The following is a 24,992-nucleotide window of genomic DNA, read 5'->3' as shown; positions in this document are numbered from 1 at the left end:
ATTTTATAGCAATTGTTTTTGTTCAATATCTACGCCATTTTCAACTAAAATTGTTCAAAATATAATTTCCTACAATTTCTTTTTAACAATTTTTTTCATGCGGTTGATATTTTCCGAGTTACATGTAAAAAAATTATAAAGTGGTGGGGGGAGCATAATTATTGAATTGAATTTTGTATCCGAGCTGCCCCAAATTTTATAATTATATCGTTTAGGAGAGATCAATAGTAGTGTAAATTTAAAATCTCGTCTGAATTGCGCGGTTGCATTAGCCGCCATATTGGTTTTAAATGAGAACTGTTGTTACTTAATATCTCCGCCATTTTCAACTTTTCGACATAAATGGTGGGAAAGAAAATTGTTGGAAATGCAATTTCCTACAATTTCTTTGGCACATTTTTTTATACGATCAATATTCTCCGAGTTAAGGGGGAAAATAATGGAAGCGGAGGGGAAGCATAATTATTGAATTGTCTCATTTATTATTAACTTTACGACATAATTGAACATAAACAAAAATAAAGAGAATTATATTTTATACAATTTTTGAAACTTCCAATGAAACAGCAACCAAACTAAGTATATAAAAGACATAAAAAGACATTATATACATTAAGTTCACTTAATTTTATTAACTAGCGGGTTTTTTTCTCTGATTCTGGCTTTGGTTTAGAACTAGAACCTTTAGCCATGTAATTGTATAACTTATCGCTAACTCAGGTCTAATATGTAGTGTGTGTGTGTTGAGTAAATGTCTTGTTACTTTGCAAAGTCGACGTCATTGTCTTTGCAAAGAGACGCTAATTATTGTATCCGAACGTCTGCGGTCCCTCCGGTGAGTACCGATCCCACAAGGACAGAAACTATTTTCACTTATTAATTTATAATAAATGAAAAAATTCCTGACCCTGGTGGGATTCGAACTCACTACCATTCGGAACTTTCGATCCAAAGGTTAGGCGCTCTTACCACTGAGCCACAGAGGGAACTAGCGGGTTTTATTGGTTGAATTTGTCTGTCGATATTTTAAGTTTTATGTCAGCTAATATATCGTGATGTTCCAACAATTTTTTTTAAATTTTGGACCCTGTTGGGGGGAATTTTCCCATTTCCCCTCTTGTAGACCCGCCACTGGTTCTCTCGAAAAATTGTAGTAAATCGTAATTGCAACAATTTCAGTTCTTACACTTTTTGTCGAAAAGTTGAAAATGGCGAAGATATTGAACAAAAACAATTGCTACAAAATCAATCAGGTCTTACGCTCGCACTTTTACCACATACGTACTACCTTAAATATTAATTTTATCAAAAAAATGAACGGCATCAAAATTGTACAAAATTTAATTCTCTTCATTTTTGTATAGGTAAATATTTGTTGTAAAACTAATAATAAACGAGATAATTCAATAATTCAATAATTATGCTACAACTGTCACTATTTTCACCTCATAACTCCGAAAATATCGACCGCACGAAAAAAATTATAATAAATGAAATTATAGAAAATCGCATTTTCAACAATTTCAGTTTATACACTCTTTGTCAAAAAATTGAAAATGGCGGAGATATTGAGCAAAAACGGTTCTCGTTTAAAATCAAGATGGCGGCTAACGCAACTGTGGAATTCAGTCGAGATTTTAAATTTATACTAATATTGACCCTCCCTAAAGATTAGAAAAATAAAATTTGGGGCAGCTCCTAATGCAAGGTCAAATGCTATCCCGACTAGACTATTTTCCATGACACTTTAACAGCCAGGGTACTGAAGCGTTTTTTTGACAGGTAATACCTGTAAGAACAAATTGTAACTATTTCCTGCTTAGGATCTGGCGGTCATTTTTATTTGTAAACAATTTAATATCAAAAAACGGTCTCTTTTTTTCTTTTTTGCAAATTAATGGAAAACAGTTTCTTTGTACAAACGCCTTCTAGAGCAGGGGTTCTCAATCTGTGGTACATGTACCACTGGTGGTACATATCATTATTTGGGGTGGTACACAAAACACAAAAACACAGACAAAATCCAGCATATTTTGCAGTTAGATTACTAAGCTCCATAGGTATTTCAGTTAGGTGGTACCAAGAATAATTTTAAAATCATTTGGTGGTACATGACTCAAAAACATTGAAAACCACTGTTCTAAAGAATGGAAAAAGCTTTAAAATGGCTTATTACAAAGTTTAATACACTCATTTATTGTTAATATAATAGCGAAAAACGGTCGAAATAGCAAAAAAAATAATTTTGCATTAACTATTGTAAAAATAAATATAGAGTTTTAAAATTTTTGTCAAATGAGAAATGAGGGTCCTTTGGTGCTTAATATGTGAAAAAAATTTCAAAGCGATTCATTTATTTGTTTAAATTTAATTCAAATTTTTTATCCCAGAGAGCAATAATATAAGTCAGAAAAAAATAATGTTAGAACCATTCTATATCTGTCAAATGAAAGATCATGAGCTAAACTTTTAAATTGGTTTAAAAAAAGTAAATAAAAAATGCATCTATTAGTACTAAATAATTATGCAAAAGTATGTTCAATTTTTCCTTATAAGCTTTTTATTTTTTTATATAATAAATTATATATAATATATTTATTACAATTTTTCATCAAATATCATATAAATAACATTACTTGGTAGTTGTGATGTATGTAAATAGGTAGTATTCGGAACGCACTCAAGTTGGTAATATTGTAAGAGTGACGTGACAGTGACAAGGACAGTGAAACGGAAATAAAACCATTCTGAATCTAGACACGATAGATACAAGTTGTTTCATTATAACCTATCCTCCAAAGTTAACCTAGGAACCCTACCACGTGTTACATTATAACATTACAGTAGTTATGCACCTAAAAAACGGTAAAAAATAGATTTTTTTGGAAAAAGTTATTCAAAAGGTTTAAAGGATTAAAAAAAAGAAAAATTGACGACACTTTTGCGTAATTATTTATTACTAATAAATGCATTTTTTATTCACTTTTTTTAAACCAGTTTGAAAGTTTAGTTCATGCTCTCTTTCATTTGACACCTGTAGAATGGTTCTAACATTATTTTTTTCTGACTTATATTATTGCAAAAAAAGCTCTCTAGGATAAACAATTTGAATAAATTATTAAATTAAATTATATCTTATTAATTGAAAAAGTCGCAGATTAAGGATGTACCAGTAAGAACTTTCAAATACGAAAAATCTCAGTTTTAAAATACTATCTACCATTTTAATTTATTAAATTGGTGGATTCTGCATCTGAGATTCTTCAATTTTTTTAATTTGAATAAAATTTAAACAATTGAATGAATCGCTTTGAAATTTTTGTCACATATTAAGCACCAAAAAGCCCTCATTTGACAAAAATTTCAAAGCTCTATACTTATTTTTACAATAGTTATTGCAAAATTAATTTTTTTTTAAATTTCAACATTTTTTCGTAATTATATTAACAATAAATGAGTGTATTAAACTTTGTAATACGCCATTTTAAAGCTTTTTCCATTCTGTCGAAGATGTATGTACTAAGAAAACCATAATTCTTACTGTTTTCCATTAATTTGAAAAAAAAATGGGAAAAGGCCGTTTTTTGACACTAAATTGTTTATAAATAAAAATGGCCGCCAGATACTACGCGGGAAATAGTTACAATTACCCTGGCAGTACCCTGACTGTTGAAGTGTTAGGAACAGGGTATATTTTTGTCGTATTAACCTGGCCTAATAAAGAACGTCAACAAATGAACAGAATTGGGAACAATGAAATTAAAATTCTGTTGCGCAGACGATGCAATATTGATAGCCCAAAATAAAGAAAACATTTAACTACTAATTCTGAGATTTAATACAAGAGAAAAAATACTTAACATGACGATTTTAAGTGAGAAACTGGAGCAATGAACCAATAAGACGTAAACGAGAAGTTGATGAAGTCCGCATTGAACAAGTAATGAAAACAAAGAACCTAGAGATACAAAGAGCAAATAGATTAGCAGTATGTTCTACTGACACTCTATCACGTAACGAATACATTAACATTGAGATGATATCAAGAATCTATAGAGAGAGAAAAAGAATGGTAGAAACAGCAGAGGTGAAAAGCATTAGAAAAACTGATGGTAAGTATAGAAATGTAGTCAAAGATACGGAAAGCTCAAAATAGAAGTGAAAGAATAGAGCACAGAGCGCTGCAGGATGCCTGAATGAAACAATATGGAGGAATAAAAACAGGAAAAAATGAAAGGAAGAATTTACAAAACAATCATCATCCCAATAAACAGCAGAGTTGAAAATCTTTACAAAAACTAATGGTAAGTATGTAAATATAGTGTATGACATACGAGGCAAAAGCATGACCTAAAACAGAGAGAGAAAAAGAATGCTAGAAACAGCGGAGGTGAAAAGCTTTAAAAAACTGACTTGGAACTTTACCAAGCTGCAGACGGGGGTTGTGAATTGCAACTTTTTAGAATTCCCTCTTGTCTTCACTGCAGCATCCATCTGGCTTGCAAATTTTAGAAGCCATGGAGGTGTTACCAGGTAAATGGACCAATAAGTTTTGAATTTAAAAATCTTTTAGTAATATTTTTAATATTTGACTATAAAGTTCACTTTATAGTCAAAGTTGGCCTAAGATGGTTGATTGAGGTTTTGGTAGGGTTTCACCATGTTCCCATAGGCTATATCCTTTAACATCGGCGTTTAGCCTGTTTAATATTATTTTTAAATAATGTAAATTGAATTTTAAATTCAACCATTGTTTGGTTCTGGGGCTATTTAGCAAGTATGCACATTCACTGATGATGGACCGATAGGTCTGAAAACGTTCTGAATTGGACATATTTTATTCAATCCATTGGGATTTTTTAAGTTTTAATAAATATACCAATTTACATAGAAGTGGTTTTACTTCTTGTTAGAGTTTTTTAAACTCATAAATCGTCTAAAAAATTTCAATATGGCGTTCGCTGAATATGTCTATCCTTATTGGTTGTTTAGAAAATTGCAAAATAAATCATAAATTTTGAGTTTTTTATAAATATTCATAACCTATGTATGTAAAAATTAACTTAGAACCTTCTTATTACATGAATTACTGAGACTTCTGGTGCTTAAATTATATTTTAAATTTCAAAGCATTGGTCAAATAGTTTAAAAGATATTTAATTTGTTTATCCCAAATTCATTTTTTTGCAACATTATAAGTCAGAAAATTATGAGGTTACAGTAAGACTTCTGACAGTTTATGGAAGAAGAACATTTATACTATTGGCTTAATTAAAAAAAATGACAAAAAGTAATTTTAAACAGTGTAAAATTATTTTGCAAAAACACGTCGATTTTTTGCTTACTGATAAACAATTAGAATAACTTTTTAACTGTTATCCGTAGAAAAATTATTTTTTCATATTTTTAAAGACTGAATTTTTATATACATTTAGAAAGAAAAACAATTGTCCTAGGACAATTAGGGACGAAGTTAACCCCCCTTTTTTTAATTCACATGTTTTTGCAAAATAATTTTTCAGTATTTAGAATTATTTCTTGTCATTTTTTTTAATTAAATTAATAGTATAAATTTTCTTCTTTCATAAACTATTCAAAGTATTAGTGTAACTTCATCATTTTCTGATTTGTAGCGTTGCAAAAAAAACTAATTTGGGATAAATAAATTAAATACCTTTTAAACTATTTGACCAATTGCTTTGAAATTTAGGGTATGATTTAAGCACCAGAAGTCTCAGCAATCCGTGTAATAAGAAGGTTCTAAGTTAATTTTTACATAAGTTATGAATATTTATAAAAACTCAAAATTTATGATTTACTTTGCAATTTTCTAAGCAACCAATAAGAATAGACATATTCAGCGAACGCGATATTGAAATTTTTTAGACGATTTATGAGTTTCTTACTCTCAAATTTGTTTAAAACGCTTAACTTTTTGGTTGTAGACGAAAAAAGCGAAAATTTACCGTTTTTTGATCTTCATTTGTTTATAACTATGTATGTTATCAAAATCGGCTGCAGGAAACATATTAGGTTATTAATATAGATGTCCATGCTACTCAATAAATTTGGTTTCGGCCTGGAGGGGGTTGTGTCACCAACAGGATATTTTTTTCCTTATTTCTCTGAACTATTCGTGGAATTCTGGGATAAACCTATATTTCAAAGGCTTCCAGTTTCTTGAGAAGTGTATTCGTTAAAGTCTAACCTTCGACACCGTATAAAAGGGTAGAGAACACATAAAATTTCACTAATCTAATTTTCAGATTCAAAGTAATATTATTTCCACATAAGAGTTTCTTGAACTTAAAGAATTCAGCTCTGGCCTTCTCTATACGTATTCTAATTTCTTTGCTCATGTCCCAGTTCTCATTTAGGGTGATACTGTTAGTTCTCTCTCCGGTTGTTCACCATAAACTGTTAATTCTAACTTTCTATAAATTCTGCAATTTTTATTATTCATCATTTCGTATTTCCTCCATTTATTTAATGAGGGCAGTAAACACTAATAATTTGTCTTTATTTTTGTCTTTGTTTGCTCTTTATCTAGCTAGGCATATTATGTATTATACTTATACTCTTTTAGTATACGTCTGATTAGTTGTTTTCAAATCAGTCCGAAATATTTGCTTGCATTACATCAATGCATCGCGTTTTGTATTCAAGATATGCTCTCAAAGCGTATCATTACAATGACATTGTGTAATAAAAGCTATTAGAAATCCGATATGGTATGTGTCAGTGTGCGTTTTTTTGGGTCACTACGGGTACAACCTTCGTTTCTTTACGGATGATTATTTAGCGCAAAATCTGAGTGAATATTGCATTGAAATGAAATGTTTGTTACGATATCGGTGGATTAATACTGATAACATACTAATTTATTACGTTTTTTGTATTTGTTTAATTAGAATTCAATATTTAAGATATAGATAGGATCTACTGTATAGAGTGTGTAATAATTTAACAAGAATAAAAAACCGCTAAACGCCCCAAAATTTAGTGGCACACACAATATTCCAGCTACAAAAGAGCTGATATGAATATTAGGTGGAGCAAAAATGTAGTTTCATTTTGATGAAAATTAAAATTATAGTTTTATTTTAAAAGATTGTTCCATAGTAATTGCTATATTTGAAGTAAAACGCGCCACAAAAGAGCCTCACACCACTGCAAACTGTATCAAAGAAAATATTTCCAATTATTAATGAAACACCCTGTATATGTATTTCATTTGTTTTGTCTAAGTAAAGTTACCATAAATTCTATATTTATTTTGCATTATACTATACTTATTCTCACTTTGTATCCACACCAGCACTGTCGATGGTTTAAAATGACTAGGTTATTGAGGATCATCGACCTTGCTCATTCCAGATGGCCCCCGGCCAAATACACATAGTACTGTTATTAATTTTACGTTTCTTACGATACTTTGTTTTGATTTAAATAAAATATATATGTGAGAGATGGTTATATCACTTTTTGTTATTCGAAAAATTAAATATATCAGCATAACGAAGGTCAAGGAAGTACAATAACATATAAAACCAATCAAGAAAATCGTTATTTTATTATTATACAGTGGAAATAGCAGATAAAAAGTAAACGATTTTCCGATAAACATATAGAAAATAGAAAAGAAAACAGTGAAGAAAACAAGGATAACCAAACAAGAAATCCACATAGAAGCAAGAGGCAATGAATATCATGATAGTAAAACCTTGTTTTAAAATTTCCATAAGATTTACAATTATGTTGAAATGCTACCTGCCATAAGAAAAAAAAACATTGGTATTGTGACAAGGTATTGTCACTCTTTAAGCAACTATAATTTTTAGACTTAGTGCATGACTAACTATGTCCGTAAAGAGTGATATGGACTCTTGGGAGAATACCGTCATACCTATCTCAAAAAAAAGGTAAAAAATGGATTAGGTTAGTGAACATATTTCAAATATTCTATATTGTTTGTGTAATAAGGTCATAAAGATAGTTTATGGCTATTTCCGTCAGATGACAGAAGTGTCGTTATTGTTATTTGCAAAGAGGGTCATATTAAGTGGACATACTTCTATTGTGTAACTTTACATATTTTTGAGTTATGCCATGTTGGGAAAAAAAAAACAAGTAAATGTTATCATATTTTATTTACAGAAAAAATATACTATTGTGAGATACAGTAGGAAAAATGAAAGAATACCCAGGAACGAACATATAAAACACGCTGTATTTTCCTGTCATCGTGTCACACAAAAAATTGGCCAGGGCAAGTACCTACATGTATTAATTATTGTTACATGTACTTGCACTGGACAATTTTCTTTGTGACACGGTTACAGGAAAATACAGCGTGTTTTATATGTTCGTTCATGGGTATTCTTTCATTTTGCCGACTGTATGTCACATTGTTGCAAAAAACAATAAGATAATACAATACTTCTGTGAAGAATAATGCGTTACTTTCAGTAGTATCCGTCTTGTAAAGAAGTTGAGATTTGGTTTAAAATGTACTGTTTTTATGTTTAAAAACGTATTATTTTGAGTAATGTCAGTATTTTAGAAAATCATTACAACCCAACTATCCACAAATTATTTCGACTTATGACATGCTTTATATATACAGTGATGAGCGCGCTAATGACCGGCAAAATAGCGCAAAAGATGGAAAACAAATTGTGAGATAAAAAGAAATAAAACTAGTAAAGTTGTTAAATTTAGCGATAGTAACATATAAATTGACATTATATTGATTGTTTCCCATCTTTAGACGTATAAGAGGAGTATGTTAACTAAAACTGTCACTTTGACAGTTGCATTTCTCAAACTCGTCCGATACGTCTAAAGGTGGGAAACGATCAATATAATGTCAAACTATAAGTTACTATCGCTAAATTTAACACCTCCACTCGGTTCATCTCTTTTTATCTCACAACTTAATATGTCTTCCATCTTCTGCGTTATTTTGCCGGTTATTAGTGCGCTCATCACTGTATAATATACAGGTGAATATTAAATTCTTAATTGTATGTAAAAAAATGAGCAATAACTACGTCTTAAACCTACCAAAGTTCATTGGCATAACTCAACTGATTTTAAAGCAATAAAATAAATCGTCAGTTTGTAAGAAAAAATTCAACATCCCGTATCTCGGAAACGAAATATTTGCGAACATACGTTTATAAAGCCAACTGTCATTATTTTTTCATGCAGAATTACCCCTTAAAGTTTGTCGCACTTATTTAGAAACACCGTGTATTGATGAAGAACATGTCTAGTTGTTAAAGTACCTAACTCTTTTATTATCCAACATAAACGAATGAATCAACAAGCAAAATGTTAAGAAAACCTGAGGCTATAGTTTGATTTTAATTTCAGTAAATAAGTTCTAGAATATTCCACAGGGTGTGGTGAACTTTTAGAAAAAAAACACAGTTTGATTGGTACACCCGGTATACAATGAAAATTTACCTGTTTAGCAACAATATTATTACAGTACTATTGTTAAAGAATCAGGCTATAACATGTTTGAAAAATCATTTAAATCGGGTAACAGGTTTAGGAAATATGAGACATCAAGAATGACCAAATTTTTAAGTGGGCCGATTTCTATGCACGTAAGTTTATATTAACGATTTAGGGGTATAATCATGCTCATGCTAATGTTAATTTCCGCCAAAAACAATGAAGAAAGTGTATTATGGAGAGTTCAAGAAAGAATTTTCAAAAGAAGACAAGTATTTTTAACGATAATTTACTGCAGAAAGACAGTATTTTTTAGTTTTTACGCTATGGTGTATTTGTTCTTATTTTTGTGACAAATATACATTTTGTAAAAATACAAAACAAACAATTTTAATGAAATTTTAAAATGTTTGTAATTACTATTACTGATATACAGCCAGCTACAGGAACTTCCTCCTTGTGTATTTTAATTTTAATAAAGAACTGAATTATCTTCAAACACATAATTATAATCCTAGAACACATTTTTTGAAAGAAGAGCTTCGGAACTCCAAAATGTTAGGGTCTAAAATAGGAATAAGAAAATATGGGATTTATTGACACCAAAGCCAAAATATTAGCTTTTCGCAATTTAAGGGTAAAGTTTTATGATATTTTTAAAATTAATCGATTTTTTGAATGGTCGTTTCTAAAAATTGTTACATTTTGATATATGACGGTCATCGTCTAAGGTAGTAGTGGATAAGACATTTTACTCGGATCTTTCTGCTAAATGTCCAAACATAAATAACATTCAAATCTAGGCTAAATTTCTCAAACTAGTTAATTTCTGGTAGGTACATATTTTCAAACCACGAGGCGAAAAGCCATAAAAAACCAGAAGCGGAAGCAACAATGTGTAAAACATACATTTAGAACCCCGTTCTCCTCTGGATATCTAACCTACAGATCACAGAAAACAAAGTCTTCAAATTTAGAAGAAAAAAAATTAGAGTAGTATTTATAGAGAGTATATTAGAGAAAGTATTTTTTGAGTTTGAATAAAATATGTAAAAGTTTAATAACAAAATATCAGTTAATTACCAGTTTAATGCATAATCAAAAAATGTAAAACATGAATAAAAGGCTGCGCTGGTAAAAACCAGAAGAGAATTGTTTTGTTTTTGGTTTATAAATCCCCAAAAAATCGAGATTTGTATCGAACAATAATTCAAAATGCATTCAAAAACTGTCGTAACAAAATAAAAGTACTGATAAAAAATTACGGTGAAAATATCGGTTTATGACGTTATAAAATAAAAAACCCAATAAATAAATAAAATATTACAGTGCACTGATAAAAAGCACTAATTACGATGCAAAATAAAAAATCCTTTTTAAAATATTTGCGCTGTTGCCAGAGTGTGCAAATTAACTAAGTTATTTAACCTAAATGAGCAGTGAACACGAAATTAGGCTTAAAATATATGACACAATAAGTAACAACAAGTAGAAAGTAGGCACATCATGTTGTGTCACAGAAGAATATTGAACAGGTAAAAAGAAAGGACAACTAATGCATGTTGTGGAAATGAGAATCTTTAGATCGATAGGTAAGTTGTAAAAGGGATAAAAATCTTGTAAAATTGTTGTTTTGTGGGATTAAAAAGTTGTAAATTCCATGGCTTGTTGAAAAAACAGGTAATGAAGCAGCAGACAGAAATGCCAAAAAAGCCCTAAACGATAACAGTATCCCCATTGTACACCGATGTGTAAGTATGGATCTAAAAATCTACTTTATAAAGCAACTATTCGAAAACTAGAACAATAAATGGAAATCCACACCATCAGAAGATAAAAAATAAGATTGGAGCATGGTAACTACCCGAGATATCCAGACGAAAGCAAACAATTATTTCCCTTTACGACTTGAACATACCCAGTTTTCTCATGAACATTTTTGTTGAAAAGAGAAGAATGCACAATGTGTGATAAGTGTGGTTCACTGAGTTAACTCCTTACAGTAAAACTTGTGACTCCTTACAGTAACACACTTAAAGACATCTTAAATTTAAATAACACTATTAGACTGGGCTGCATCGTCGCGTCGCCCCTGTTAACACGTTGACTGACATTGAGTCAAAAGTGTAAGCAAGTGTTGTGACATTATATTTATGTATTTTGCAAAGTAGAATAGGGAAATTGCTAAATTTTGTTTATGGAAACAATGATTTTTTAACATTTATTGTAAACATGTGGACGACGACCATGGACATCGTGTCACATTTAATATGCATATGACAACGATTTTTTGTCACAACTCGTTATTTTAAAAATGACGTCTATAGACGTTGTGTCACATTACATCAATGGAAATTAGACGTCTATAGACGTTCTGTCCATCAACGTGTTAACAAAATTATCCCGATTCGATTTTTTTGCACAATCTTACTCAAAAAGAGGTCCTTATAACAAATCCACAGGGTGCCAGGAGGTGCCGCGGTCAGAAAATTGTTTAAACACTTTAATCTACTCAATCTCATATTATGTATAAGTTTTTAGTTTGTGAAAACTGTCATTATAGATAGCAGTGCGTGAAGGATTTAAAGTGTGCGTGAAGTAACAATGTGTTTTAAACGGAATTTACTTTTTCGCACTGTTTTTTGGCACACTTTCATATAATCAAATGAGGCCATGTGAGCTAGAGTGGCCTAACTGATTTTAACATTACTTTACATAATCAAAGAAAATGATCAGAAGCTAACAATGTCCGATTGTTTTAGTAGTTTTATGTTGGCCAAGAATCATTAATGGTCAACAAACAATTACTAAAACAATCGGACATTGATAGCTTCTGATCATTTTCTTTAATTATGTAAAGTAATGTTAAAATCGGTTAGGCCACTCTGGCTCTCATGGCCTCTAATATCCTTAACTTTCGTGTTGTCATGGTGATCACATGTGAGCAACACATTACAACAAAAGTTTTGACAGTTTTGTGGTTTAAAAGAAATTAGAATTTTTAAATGTCAAAGTTCTAAAAATTGTAGAATAGAAATTAATTCCAGTGACGAAGAGTTACAGTTTTTTTATTTGTTTATCGAAGATAAAATATTGTGTGAAACTGTGCGTGAAGTACTTTTTGCAAACTTACGCGATGTATAGCACTCGCTCCGCTGTCGCTCGTGCTCTAAACATCACGTGCGTTCGCAAAAAGCATACTTCACGAACTGTTTCATAAATAACTATTTTTTAAACAAATTCAAAAAATTCTAACTTCTTTCAAACCACAAAACTGTCAAAACTGTTGTCGTAATTTATTGCTCATTATGTCATCACCATGACAACGCGAAAGTTAAGGGTATTTGATTATATGAAAGTGTGTCAACAACAGTGCGAAAAAGTAAGTCCCATTTAAAATACATTGTTACTTCACGCGAAGTATTTAAAGTGTGCGTGAAGTAACAATGTATTTTAAATGGGACTTACTTTTTCGCACTGTTTTTGACACACTTTCATATAATCAATTAATAACATAGAGTAGATAAATTATATTATGAGAGTCAGAAAGTGATCATGGTAAAGTTTAAAGCCCCTCCTTCAAGATCCTGAAAAAATTCTTGTCATTATTTTATTACTAAGCTGTTATTTTTAATTATTAAGGTGATACAGTAGCGATCAACAGGTAGCAAAAAAGCGTTCCAAGATTGCGGCTGTAATTTTGAATATTTTTTCGAGATATTTGGCACACGTATTCGTAATATAATAAAGAATGGCGGTACAGAGCCCAATTTGAAAAATATATTAATATGTGGAAATTACTCTGTAATTAAATACAATATTAAAAAAACGATCCTGTACCGCCATTAAGAAGAACAAAAAAATACACTTCCTTCAAATAAACTTTTTTATCCGATGCCTAGATTTTGTGTCATTTTGGAACTACTAAAATTGTTTATTTCATTAGTAGTTCCAAAATGTCACAAAATCTAGGCATCGGATAAAAAAGGTTATTTGAAGAAAGTGTATTATTTTGTTCTTCTTAATGGCGGTACAGGCTCGTTTTTTTAATATTGTATTTAATTACAGAGTAATTTCTACATATTAATATATTTTTCAAATTGGGCTCTGTACCGCCATTCTTTATTATATTGCGAATACGTGTGCCAAATATCTCGAAAAAATATTCAAAATTACAGCCGCAATCTTAGAACGCGTTTTCGCTACCTGTTGATCGCTACTATTTCCTCTTAACAATTAGCGCTATAGTACAGGTGTATCGTCGCCCCCGTTAGCGAAATTATTTCGATTATAGATTTTTTTGCATAAAGTTACTAAAAAGAGGTTCTTATAACAAATCCACACGGTGCCAGGTGGTACCATGGTCGAAAAATTGTTTAAACAATTTTTTTTAAACAAATTCACAAAAATAATGTTTTTACTTCGAACAAATTTTTTTTAGATAATTTGGGTTATTTTGAGAAAAAAGGTCTATTGTGATTTTTCTCTATAATAGATTTTTGTCGAGTTATAGTAATTACGGAATAGGCTTATTTATTAAGCCTTGAAAATGGCTATTTTCGCATGTTCCAAATTTTAAATCGCGTATAACTCGACAACAATCAATTCTAGAGAAAAATCACACAGACCTTTTTGCTCAAAATGACCTAAGGTATCTAAAAAAAATTTGCTCAAAGTGAAAAAATTATTTTTGTGAATTTGTTAAAAAAAATTGTTTAAACAATTTTTCGACCAAGGTATCCCCTGGCTCCCTGTGAATTTGTTATAAAGACCTCTTTTTAAGTAACTTTGTGCAAAAAAAATCTAATCGAAATAATTTCGAAAACGGGGGCAACGATACAGCCTGAACTATAGCGCTAATTGTTGATAATTAAAAACAACAGCTTTGTTATAAAATAATGGCAAAAATTTCTTCAGTATCTTGAAGGAGAGGGGTTTCAAACCTTGATTTGGTTACTTTTTGAGTTTCATAATAATAATTTTTAGTCGAGTTATTAAGCCTTAAAAATTGCCATTTTCGCATTTTTTAAATTTTGTATAGAGTATAACTCAACGATAATCAATTTTAGAGAAAAATTACAAGAGACCTTTTTGTTCACAATGAACTAGAATACCAAAAAAAAATTGTTATAAATGAAAATCATGTTTGTGAATTTGTTTAAAAAAATTGTTTAAATAATTTTTCGACCACGGCACGGCCTGGCACCCTGTGGATTTGTTATAAGGACCTCTTTTTGAGTAAGTTTGTGCAAAAAAATCGAATCAGTATAATTTCGCCAGTGGGGGCGACGCGCAACGATACAGCCCGCTCTATATCGATAATATACCTTTGAAGACTTTAATTTACTAAGCAAAATATAAACATTTTTAGTACATCTAGTACCTTAATTTCAAAATTTATTTTACTAAAACGACTATCATCAATCATAAGAAACTAAAGTATCAAAATTGCTTTGGAAAAGTTCCAAAATCGAGTTTTGCATATTTCCAGCGTATAAGAAGATAATGGAATGTAATTCAATCACTATCTAATAGTTTTTAAGTATTTTTTTATAGTATTGCTTAAATGTTTTTAAAATGCATTTTTATGGGAAAATAATCTTTAGTATTTATGGACAATATTCTTACGTAACGTGCCATATAATTTGATGTTCGACGTAAAAAATTATGTTCTTAAAGTTATAAGGTATTAGCATTTTAAAAAGTTAGCTAAATTGTTTAGTTTCTATGTGCGCTTAATTCAATTTAGTGAGACAAAACACCAGCAAAACCTTTAAATAAAAAGATAATTGATCAAACCATGGCTGTACATATTGCCGAAAACTAATATAAGGAGAGAGGTAATAAATGAAAGAGGAAGTAGACCAGGGCGCATCTGTAGAAAAATTACTACATTTGGACGTTGAGAGGTGACTCAAATTTTTTTCCAGCAATTGCTTGAAAATAACTCAAATAATAATATTTGAGTTATCCCCCTCTCAAAAAGTTCCGGAACATTGTTTAAATAATCATAATGTCAAAAAATGAAAGAAAAATTCGCTTTTTTCTTCGTTTTTTGATTATAACTTTAAAAGTATTCATTTCCGAGAAAAGTTGTACTAACATAAAAGTTGCGTTGTTAAATTTAAAAAAAATGATAAATGCTAATTTAAAAAATAGTCACCCTTGTTGCAAAATAGCAATAATTGCAAAAAAACCATACCAAAACAAGTATTCGCATTTTACGTTTCTCAACCATTTATGCTACACTTAGGAACTTCATATTTCACCCAGAAAAACTTTATGATACAGTAAAACAGTACTGTAAATTTCATTAAGATCGGTTCAATAGATTTTGCAAAAAATTTTTGCAATCCAGCTTTCGCAACAAAAATTCATTTTTTAAAAATGTTACAGGACTGAAAATAAAGCAGATAGCAAATTGAAATTTGTTTTGCTTATAGAAGTGTACTGTACCTTTCATTTGCAATTTGCAAAATTAAAATCGATTAACTACCACGGCGTCAGGATTTTTTTTAAATAAACATTAATTATTGGTGCTACGCGCAGGACAGCGGATAGTTTGCTCTGATTGGGCATTCCAATAACCTTTGATAATGATTGATACATTTTAATTTTTGTTACATTTCGATATAAATAAATAAATTTGTTTATTGCAAAATAAAAACACATACTCTATCTTTTAAAAACACATTTTAAGCAAAATTTTCTTTGTTCATATATTTTAACTTAGAGAATAAAAGTTTATTATTTTTAAACATATGCAATTGTTTAAATAATATTTCACAAACAATAATAAAATTATTTTGATTTTTGTGGAATTAAAATATTAAAATACAACAAAATATAGAGTAAAAAAATAATATATTAGATAAAGATTGGAAGAAATTTTGGTGGAAATCAACTTGTGTGAAGCGAACACCGCTGTCCTGCACGTAGAACCAAAAATTAATGTTTATTTAAAAAATTTCCTGACGCCGTGGTAATTAATCGATTTTAATTTTGCAAATTGCAAATGAAAGGTACAGTACATAGTCCTGTCGCCAGGAGGGGTACAACGGTCTCCTTAATTCGGATGGACTTACCCATTTGGACTTACGTTTTTTTTTATGTATTTTGACCCGTAGAACAGGAATTTTTTGGGTAGCAGTTGATCCGGATGTCGATAAGATTGTTACAAACAAATTGCAAATGAAAGGTATAGTACATTTCTATAAGCAAAAAAATTCCACTTGCTATCTGCTTTGATTGATTTGATTGCAAAATTTATTTTGAAAAATCTATTAAACCGATGTTAATGAAATTTACAGTATTGTTTTACTATATCAATAAGTTCTTCTGGGTAAAATATAAAGGTCCTAAGTGTAGCGTAAATGGTTGAAAAACGTAAAATGCGAATACTTGTTTTTGTCTGGTTTTTTTTCGCAATTATTGCTATTTTGCAACAAGGGTGACTATTTTTTAAATTTTTAACCAATTCTGTATTGTAGGAAATTTAATTGCGCAACTTTTATGTCAGTACAACTTTTCCCAGAAATGAATACATAGTTTTAAAGTTATAATCAAAAAACCAATAAAAAAAATCGAATTTTTCCTTCATATTTTGACATTTTGATTATTTAAACAATGTTCGGGACCATTTTGAGTGGGAGGATAACTCAAATATTATTTGAGTTATTTTCAAGCAATTTCTGCAAAAAAATTGAGTCACCTCTCAAAGTCCATCTAAAAACAGTTGCGCCCTGGACTAAAGACAAAAGACAAATTATAGCCGACAAATAATATGCGTATCATAAAACAACTGAAAATACGCATCCGAAAAATAAAATTCAACTTTTTTCACCTTAAGAAATGGCTAAATAAAGCTTTGAATAAAATCGTTACAATCGTTACAAGGCATTCTATAATAATTCGAATAAAAAACAAATATACTGAGGGGCAAAATTGTGGAATAAATTAATTTTTGAAGATATTCTTCTTTAGCGGCGATTCGATTGAGGGTAAAATTGTACATAAATCTGCGCGCCTGCGCGCATAAACAGCATGTAGTTCATTGCTAATCTTTCAAGATAGGTATGTATGTAACTGTAACCGTGCAAATAAGTCATTAAAAGAATATATTAGTGTTTTTAGTAAATGTATTATTTATTATAATTCTTGTGTTTTTGGATTTGTGTTTCTCTGTAGTAAAATAATAAAATATTATGTAGGCATAACATTTTTACACTATTTGTCGCCGTGTTGTGTAATTATATCCGAAACTTACACGTCAATTACAAGGACCTCGCTGGAGTAGTTGGTAGGGCATTAGCTCCGAGATTGGAAGGACGCGGGTTCGAATCCTTGGCGATTCATTTTTTTTTATTTTTGGTTGTTTTAATAAAAATTTTTTGAAAGTGGTAGATAGGAAAGTTAGTTTAATTTTTAAATAAAATACAAATAACCTGTTAAGTATATTTACTTCGTTTAAATTACCTATATAATAGAAGAATATCTTCTTACGTGCGTACAAAGTACACACACATTCTTTTTTTTTTGAGAATACGTGACTTTGGAGACAAATTCCAAAACAGGTCAATTTTTATATTCAAATTATGATTTTTTGACAAATAGGTGTATCATAATACTGACGTTATCCATTTGGAAATTATTACGTAAACATTCTTCTTTTTCTTAAGGTGCCTTCTCCATTACTGAAGGTTGGCGATAACTACAGCAAATTGTAGTTATAGTGTATCGAATGGGTTCTTAGTATCGAAGGTGTGTCCATACCGGTCCAGGACAAAGTTTTCCTGTTTTCTACAATGTTTAGGAGTTCTCTTTCAGTCACAATTCTTCTCAGCACCTCGTTTTTGGTCACGTGCTCTATCCAAGAGATCTTCAGCATCTTTCGCAAAACCCATATCTCAAAGATTTCTATACGCAGACATTAAAATAATAAAACTACAAATGTCTTTAGGGATAGTCTATCCTCGGCTATCCCTAAAAGGATAATGATAGTTCTATTATCCCTACATAGACCACTTCGGAAATCGTTATCAAAATACAAAACGTTAATAAATCAAACAAATTTTGTTTTTAGTAAAAGACTCTCTTCTAATAATTTAATTTTATTTGACTCATTCATATTGATAATTCAAACATATTTTATACATTCAGACATACAGCGATTAGTGCGCTAATAACCGGCAAAATAACGCAAAAGACGGAAAATATAATACCTTGTGAAATAAAAAGAGATTAAACTAGTAGAGGTGGGAAATTTTCAATAGAAACCTATAAATTTACATTATATTGTTAGTTTCCCACCTTTAGGCGTATCGGAGGAGTTTGGCAACTGCCACTGTAACACAGTGGCGCGCCCAGGGAGGTTTTGGTTCTATGTAGGGTATTCTATATTTTTTATGATAGTTCTATTATCCCTACATACCTAAAAATCTGCGAAAAACGTCTATTTTTGGATGTGAGAGGTGGCATTCGGAATTTTGCAGATAAAGTTAGGTGACACCTTCAGTAAGAATAATTGACTTATGATCCTTCTCAAATATGCCCGGAACAGTAATAAAAAAATTAAAGTACAGTGGAACCTGCTTAATTCGAACTTCCATAATTCGAAATCTTCTTTAATTCGAATTTTTATTCTGGTCCCTAGCATTTCCTATATAAGTAATGGTAAAAATTCGTGAATAATTCGAATTATATTTTGGATAATTCAAACTTTTCTGCTATCTTTTCTGAATATCTTAGAATCTTTTGTCATTACTGAGAAGCTAAATTCTAAAAAGCAGCTAAAAATTTCTCATCTCTTTGGAAAAAAATAAAGTCGGTCTTTTTTATAGCTTGCAAATGTTTTAATTTGGTATTTTTGGCCGAATTTTGTTAGCCAATTTTTTTAGGTTGACAAAACTCAGGCAAGAATAGGAACAAAAACATCTCCAAACGATAAAAATGATCAGCTACTGTTTTTTTGCTGATCAACTACTGATATTTATCATTTGCAGATGTTTCTGTAGGTAATCCTTGTTTTTGTAGATTTATTTTTTAATTCGAATTTAATTCGAATTTTTTAACGGTCCCCTGAGATTCGAATTATCCAAGTTTCACTGTATTTAAAAATTTCGAAAAACATCGATTTTTTCTGCTTTCTTTGCTTATAACTTTAAAATGATTCGTAAAGTCGTGCAGAAATAAAATAAAGATAAGTGAATTTTGTTTGATATACGACTGGTAAAAAATGTCTTAAGGTATTACCTTTTCTGCAATATAGCAATAAATACAAAATAAGGGGGAAAAATAAGTCTGTTGTTATTCAATATTTTTTAACCACTTTGGTGGCACTTAGAACCTTAGTAATTCGCTTAGGAAATTCTTTGTAACATACTTAAATCGTGTAACAAATTTCATTAAAATTGACCTAATATATTTTGCATAATAAATTTGCAATCTAAATGTTTTTAAAAAAGTTCAAATTTTTTAAAATCTTTCTGAACAAAAAGTAGACCATTTAGAAGTTGGCTAATTTTTTACATATAAAGAGGTGCTCTACCTATCTAATACACTTTACAGAATTAAAATCGGATTATTTAAGGGGCCCCAACAATGTTTTAAATTTATAAACAATTTTTTGGCTTATAAACAAATAGCTTTGTTTAATAATAAAAGAATTAATTTTTAGCAATGCAAATAATTAAAACCAGTATAATTTGACTTAAACTTTCAAATGCTGTCAGCAGAATTGCTATTTTATTTTTAGTCAAACGTTATTCGCGTTCAAAAATTGCAATTTCTCGATTTTTTGAAAGTTCCACCGCGTTTATCTTGAAAACTATGCTTCCTACGAAAAAACTTGTAAGAACATTTTTTGCTTGGAATTACCCAACAAATACAAAAAAATGTTATATTTTGCGAAAAATCGATTTTATGTAATTCCTCAAGTTCTTTGTTTTTATCAATCTTATCGGCATCCGGATCAACTGTTACCCAAAAAATTCGTGTTCTACGGGTCAAAATACATAAAGAAACTTAAGTAAGTCCATCTAAATAAAGGAGCCCGTAGCACCCCTCCTGGCCACAGCACTAATTTGTTTATAAGCCAAAAAATTGTTTATAACTTTAAAACATTGCTGAGGCTGCTTTAATAATCCGATTTCTATTCTGTAAAGTGCATTAGATAGGTGAAGTACTTCTTTATATGTAAAAAAATTTACAAATCTTTGTATGTTCTAGTTTTTGTTGTGCAAGATTTTAAAAAATTTAAATTTTTTAAAAAAAGTTTAGATTGCAAAATTATTATGCAACATCTAGTAAGTCAATTTTAATGAAATTTGGTGTACGGTTTTAGCACATTACAAAAATGTTCTAAGTGAATTAGGAAGGTTCCAAGTGTAACCTAAGTGATGGAAAATCATTGAATAAGGACAGGCTTGTTTTGCCCCCTTATTTTATATTTATTGCTATTTTGAAGCAAGGGTGATAAATTAAGACATTTTTAACCAATCACATCTGATTGAAAATTTAATTATCTTTGTTTTATTCCTATAGGACTTTGTTCTAAAATGAATAGTTTTTAAGTTATAAGCAAAAAAAATAGAAAAAAAAACGAAATTTTTTGAAATTTTTAAATATTTTATTTTTTTTATTAATGTTCAGGGCATAGTTGAGAAGGAGCATAAATCAATTATTATTAACGAAGTTATCACCTAACTTTATCCGCAAAAATCTGAATGCCACCTCTCACATCCACCTAAAAACAGATCCTTACTAGTCTAACAGGGATAATAGGATTATGGGACCGTTTTCTTCGATGAGCCTCTTACGTTGCAAAAATACCTTGACCTTTTACAAAATGAATTTAAACCAGCTCTTACAGGCATATGTAAGTGATTGTAATTTGCCAAATGAAAAAAAAAAGAATGTGTGTGTACTTTGTACGCACGTAAGAAGTTATTCTTCTATTATATAATTTCAACGAAGTAAATATACTTAACAGGTTATTTATATTTCATTTAAATATTAAACTAACTTTCTTATCTACCACTTTCAAAAAATTTTTATTAAAACAACCAAAAATTAAAAAAAAAATATGAATCGTCCAGGCAGGAAATGAACCCGCGACCTTCCGTGTGCTTCCGTTCTCTGACCCACCGCTCTACCAACTATGCCACGGAGCTTCTTTTAAGTGACACGTAAGTTTCGGATCTAATTAACAACACGGTGACAAATAGACATATAAAAATGTTATACCTACATAATATTTTATTATCTTACTACAAAGAAAGACAAATCCAAAAATTATAATAAATAATACATTTACTAAAAACACTAATATATTCTTTTAATGACTTATTTGCGCTGATACATAAAATACATACATCTTGAAAGATTAGCAACTAAACGCCATACTGTCTGTGTGTGCATGTGCGCAGATTTATGAAATTTTACTCTCAAACGCGCCAAAAGAAGAATAACTTCAAAAAAATTTTTTTGATACACTGCATTTTTACAATCTACTCTAAACACAAAGTAATAAGTAAATAGTCTGAAAGTAAATTAAGGTGAGTTAGGTACCACCCAGTGACGGTTCTCTAAGTATTATTGTTTATATTGTGATAGGTCGTCTGGCCATATTGTCTTTAGTCTTCTTTCATCAAGTGGTTGGGTGAATAAATTATTTATAAAGTCGTTGGTGTGGTCAGTGGTGCGATTTTTATATTTTATTGAACGATTTTTTATTAAGTCCTTGATTAGTGGGATGTCCAGATCATTGTGAAGTGTCTGGTTGGATACATACCATGGAGCTTTACTTATCATACGGAGAATTTTGGATTGGAATGTTTGGAGTATCTTCGTATTTGAAGGTTTACTGCAGCCCCATAGTTCTATTCCGTAAGACCAAACTGGTATAAGTATAGCTTTGTACAGAAGCCGTTTATTTTCAAGAGATAACTGAGACTTCTTGTTAAATAGCCAGTTCATATTTTTTAGTTTAAGATCTAATTGTTTACGTTTAATTTTAATGTGCGTTTTCCATATGAGTTTTTCATCCAGATGCAATCCCAAGTATTTGACAACTGGCTTGATGGGAATTGGAGTATTATTTATAGAAACTTGAGGACATGTAGATTTTCTGGTTGTAAAAGTAATTTGTACTGATTTGCTGGCATTAACATTTATTTTCCATCGCTTGAGCCAGTTTTGTAATTGGTCTAAATGATTTTGAACTTTTTGTGATGCTACATTAGAGTCGACATCCACTGCTAAGATTCCCGTATCATCGGCAAAAGTAGCTAATAAGGTATCATTCCTGGTTGGAACGTCGCTCGGCTGTAAATATCAGATATAGAAATGGGCCGAGAACGCTACCCTATGGTACGCCAGATTGGATGATGTGGTAATTTGAGAAGTTGTCTTCAATTTTGACTTAGAAATATCGGTCAGTAAGATACGATTTTAGAATAAAGTATAGTTGGTCTGTCATGTGTAATTTCAGTTTATAGAGGAGACCTTGATGCCATACCCTATCAAATGAAAAAATATGGTTTAAACAACTTTCATTTTGTGAGTCCCGTTCGTGACTTTTTAAACAGATGTTTCCCTGACAGATGGATTGGTATCTACACTAGGACCAATAGAATGTCCTTCAAGATCTCCAGATCTTACACCACTTGATTTTTTCTTATGCGGTTACTTAAAATCTAAAGATTACATCGATCGATCACAACTCCATGTAACTCTGGAATTGATCCGCAATGTTCAAGAAGATTTTCGAACATTTAATTTAAACGAAGCCTGTATTCTCACAGCAGCAGTGTATTTTGTATTAAATAAATTATATACATACTTCTTGATGTGTAAATTAATTGAGTTCAAAATTTAAATATTTCTTGCCCACGCTATGTAAATAATTATGTTATTGTTTATATCACTGAATAGAGAATTGAATAACCTTTTAAATGGGCTAGCACATGACCCATATTCCCATTTAAAAAATTATCGGTTACGTTATCAATCCCAGTTGAATAATGTCACCATCATGTCAAAATCAGCCTGTTTCGGGATTTGTCTTCAAAGTCACCTATTCTCGAAAAAATCAATTTGTTCCATAATTTTGTCCCTCTCTGTATAATAACCGGACATACATTATTTAAACACAGTTACGTATAATGTAATATAGTCAAATGTCCGATTTATATCATTAATGTTGTCACAACAATGTTAAAAATGTTCAAACATAAATGACGACCAAAATAGTAACCTTGAGGGCACTTTATCAAGTCGATAAATTAAATGCGAACAAATCAGTAGTTAATCTGTCATTAAAAATAAACATGTTACATTCTAAAGTACATAATTTTGCAAAAAAAGAATGTTTCCAGTAATTTTTACAAGATATGAAAACATTTCGTTTGATAAAAGTTATGTCGCATTTTTATTATTATGTTGTAGTGTAGTAGATGTATAAGTATACCGGGTGGTGAATCGTAAAACGGGCCATAGGAAACTCAATGTAAAATTCTAAACTGTTGAATTCCTGCTTCCCTAATTATTTTACATTAAAAGTCATAAGAAACTAAATCCACAAGGAAAAGAAAAAGTTTTCCTGTAGTTGGCTGTATACCATCAATCACAAAATTGGAAAGAAATCCTTTGTAAAAGGTATAAATTTTTTTTTAAATCCCTTAAAAGGGCTACATCACAACAAAACGTTTTCGATTTTTATAAAAAATCATCATCAGTGTTCGATAAACTGGATGCTAGCTGAGCCACAAAAGAAAATATCTGGGTAAAAACCCTTTACATAAAATATAGATGCCTTAAAAGTGCATACTTCAATAAAAAGGCCTGTGATGGTCACATGGCAAACAGGATAATGCCCTAAGGTAAAGTATACAGGTTTCCCAACACGTGGGATCCAAATTGAGTTGATCACATTTCAATGACTCAATGGCAACCGAGTTTGCCATTTTGAGGTTTCAATTTGGATCCCACGTGTTGGGAAACCTGTATACTTTACCTTAGGGCATTATCCTGTTTGCCATGTGACCATCACAGGCCTTTTTATTGAAGTATGCACTTTTAAGGCATCTATATTTTATGTAAAGGGTTTTTACCCAGATATTTTTTTTGTGGCTCAGCTAGCATCCAGTTTATCGAACACTGATGATGATTTTTTATAAAAATCGAAAACGTTTTGTTGTGATGTAGCCCTTTTAAGGGATTTTTTAATAAAAAAAAATTTATACCTTTTACAAAGGATTTCTTTCCAATTTCATAAGAAACTATTTGTAGAGGATTGAAATATGTATTGAAAACAACTGTTAAAATTGTTCTACGAACAATAATTATTCAAAATTTTGTAAAAATATAATACAATTTTTAGAGTAATACGCCAAAGTTAGGCCACACACAGTGCAGTAATGTATATAAGGTTGCATTTGGTGATAATGAAGTTTATATTAACAATGTGAACTGTCAATTTTTTATTTCTTTTATCCTTTATTGTTTAAAACACAATTAAGTTGATAAGA

The 24,992-nt window shown here is 30.4% G+C and overlaps 1 protein-coding gene across 2 annotated transcripts in view; it reads right to left on the bottom strand.

Moving 5' to 3' along the window:
* Positions 1–24,992, bottom strand: part of LOC114328578 (ATP-binding cassette sub-family G member 1) — a 475,585-nt gene that overhangs the window by 291,391 nt on the left and 159,202 nt on the right. The window lies entirely within an intron of this gene.

The sequence above is a fragment of the Diabrotica virgifera genome, chromosome 5 (genome assembly GCF_917563875.1).
Source record: "Diabrotica virgifera virgifera chromosome 5, PGI_DIABVI_V3a".
In the NCBI taxonomy this organism is placed as follows: domain Eukaryota; kingdom Metazoa; phylum Arthropoda; class Insecta; order Coleoptera; family Chrysomelidae; genus Diabrotica; species Diabrotica virgifera.
Note: the sequence above shows the minus strand (reverse complement) of the source record. Positions and strands in the feature narration are given on the sequence as shown.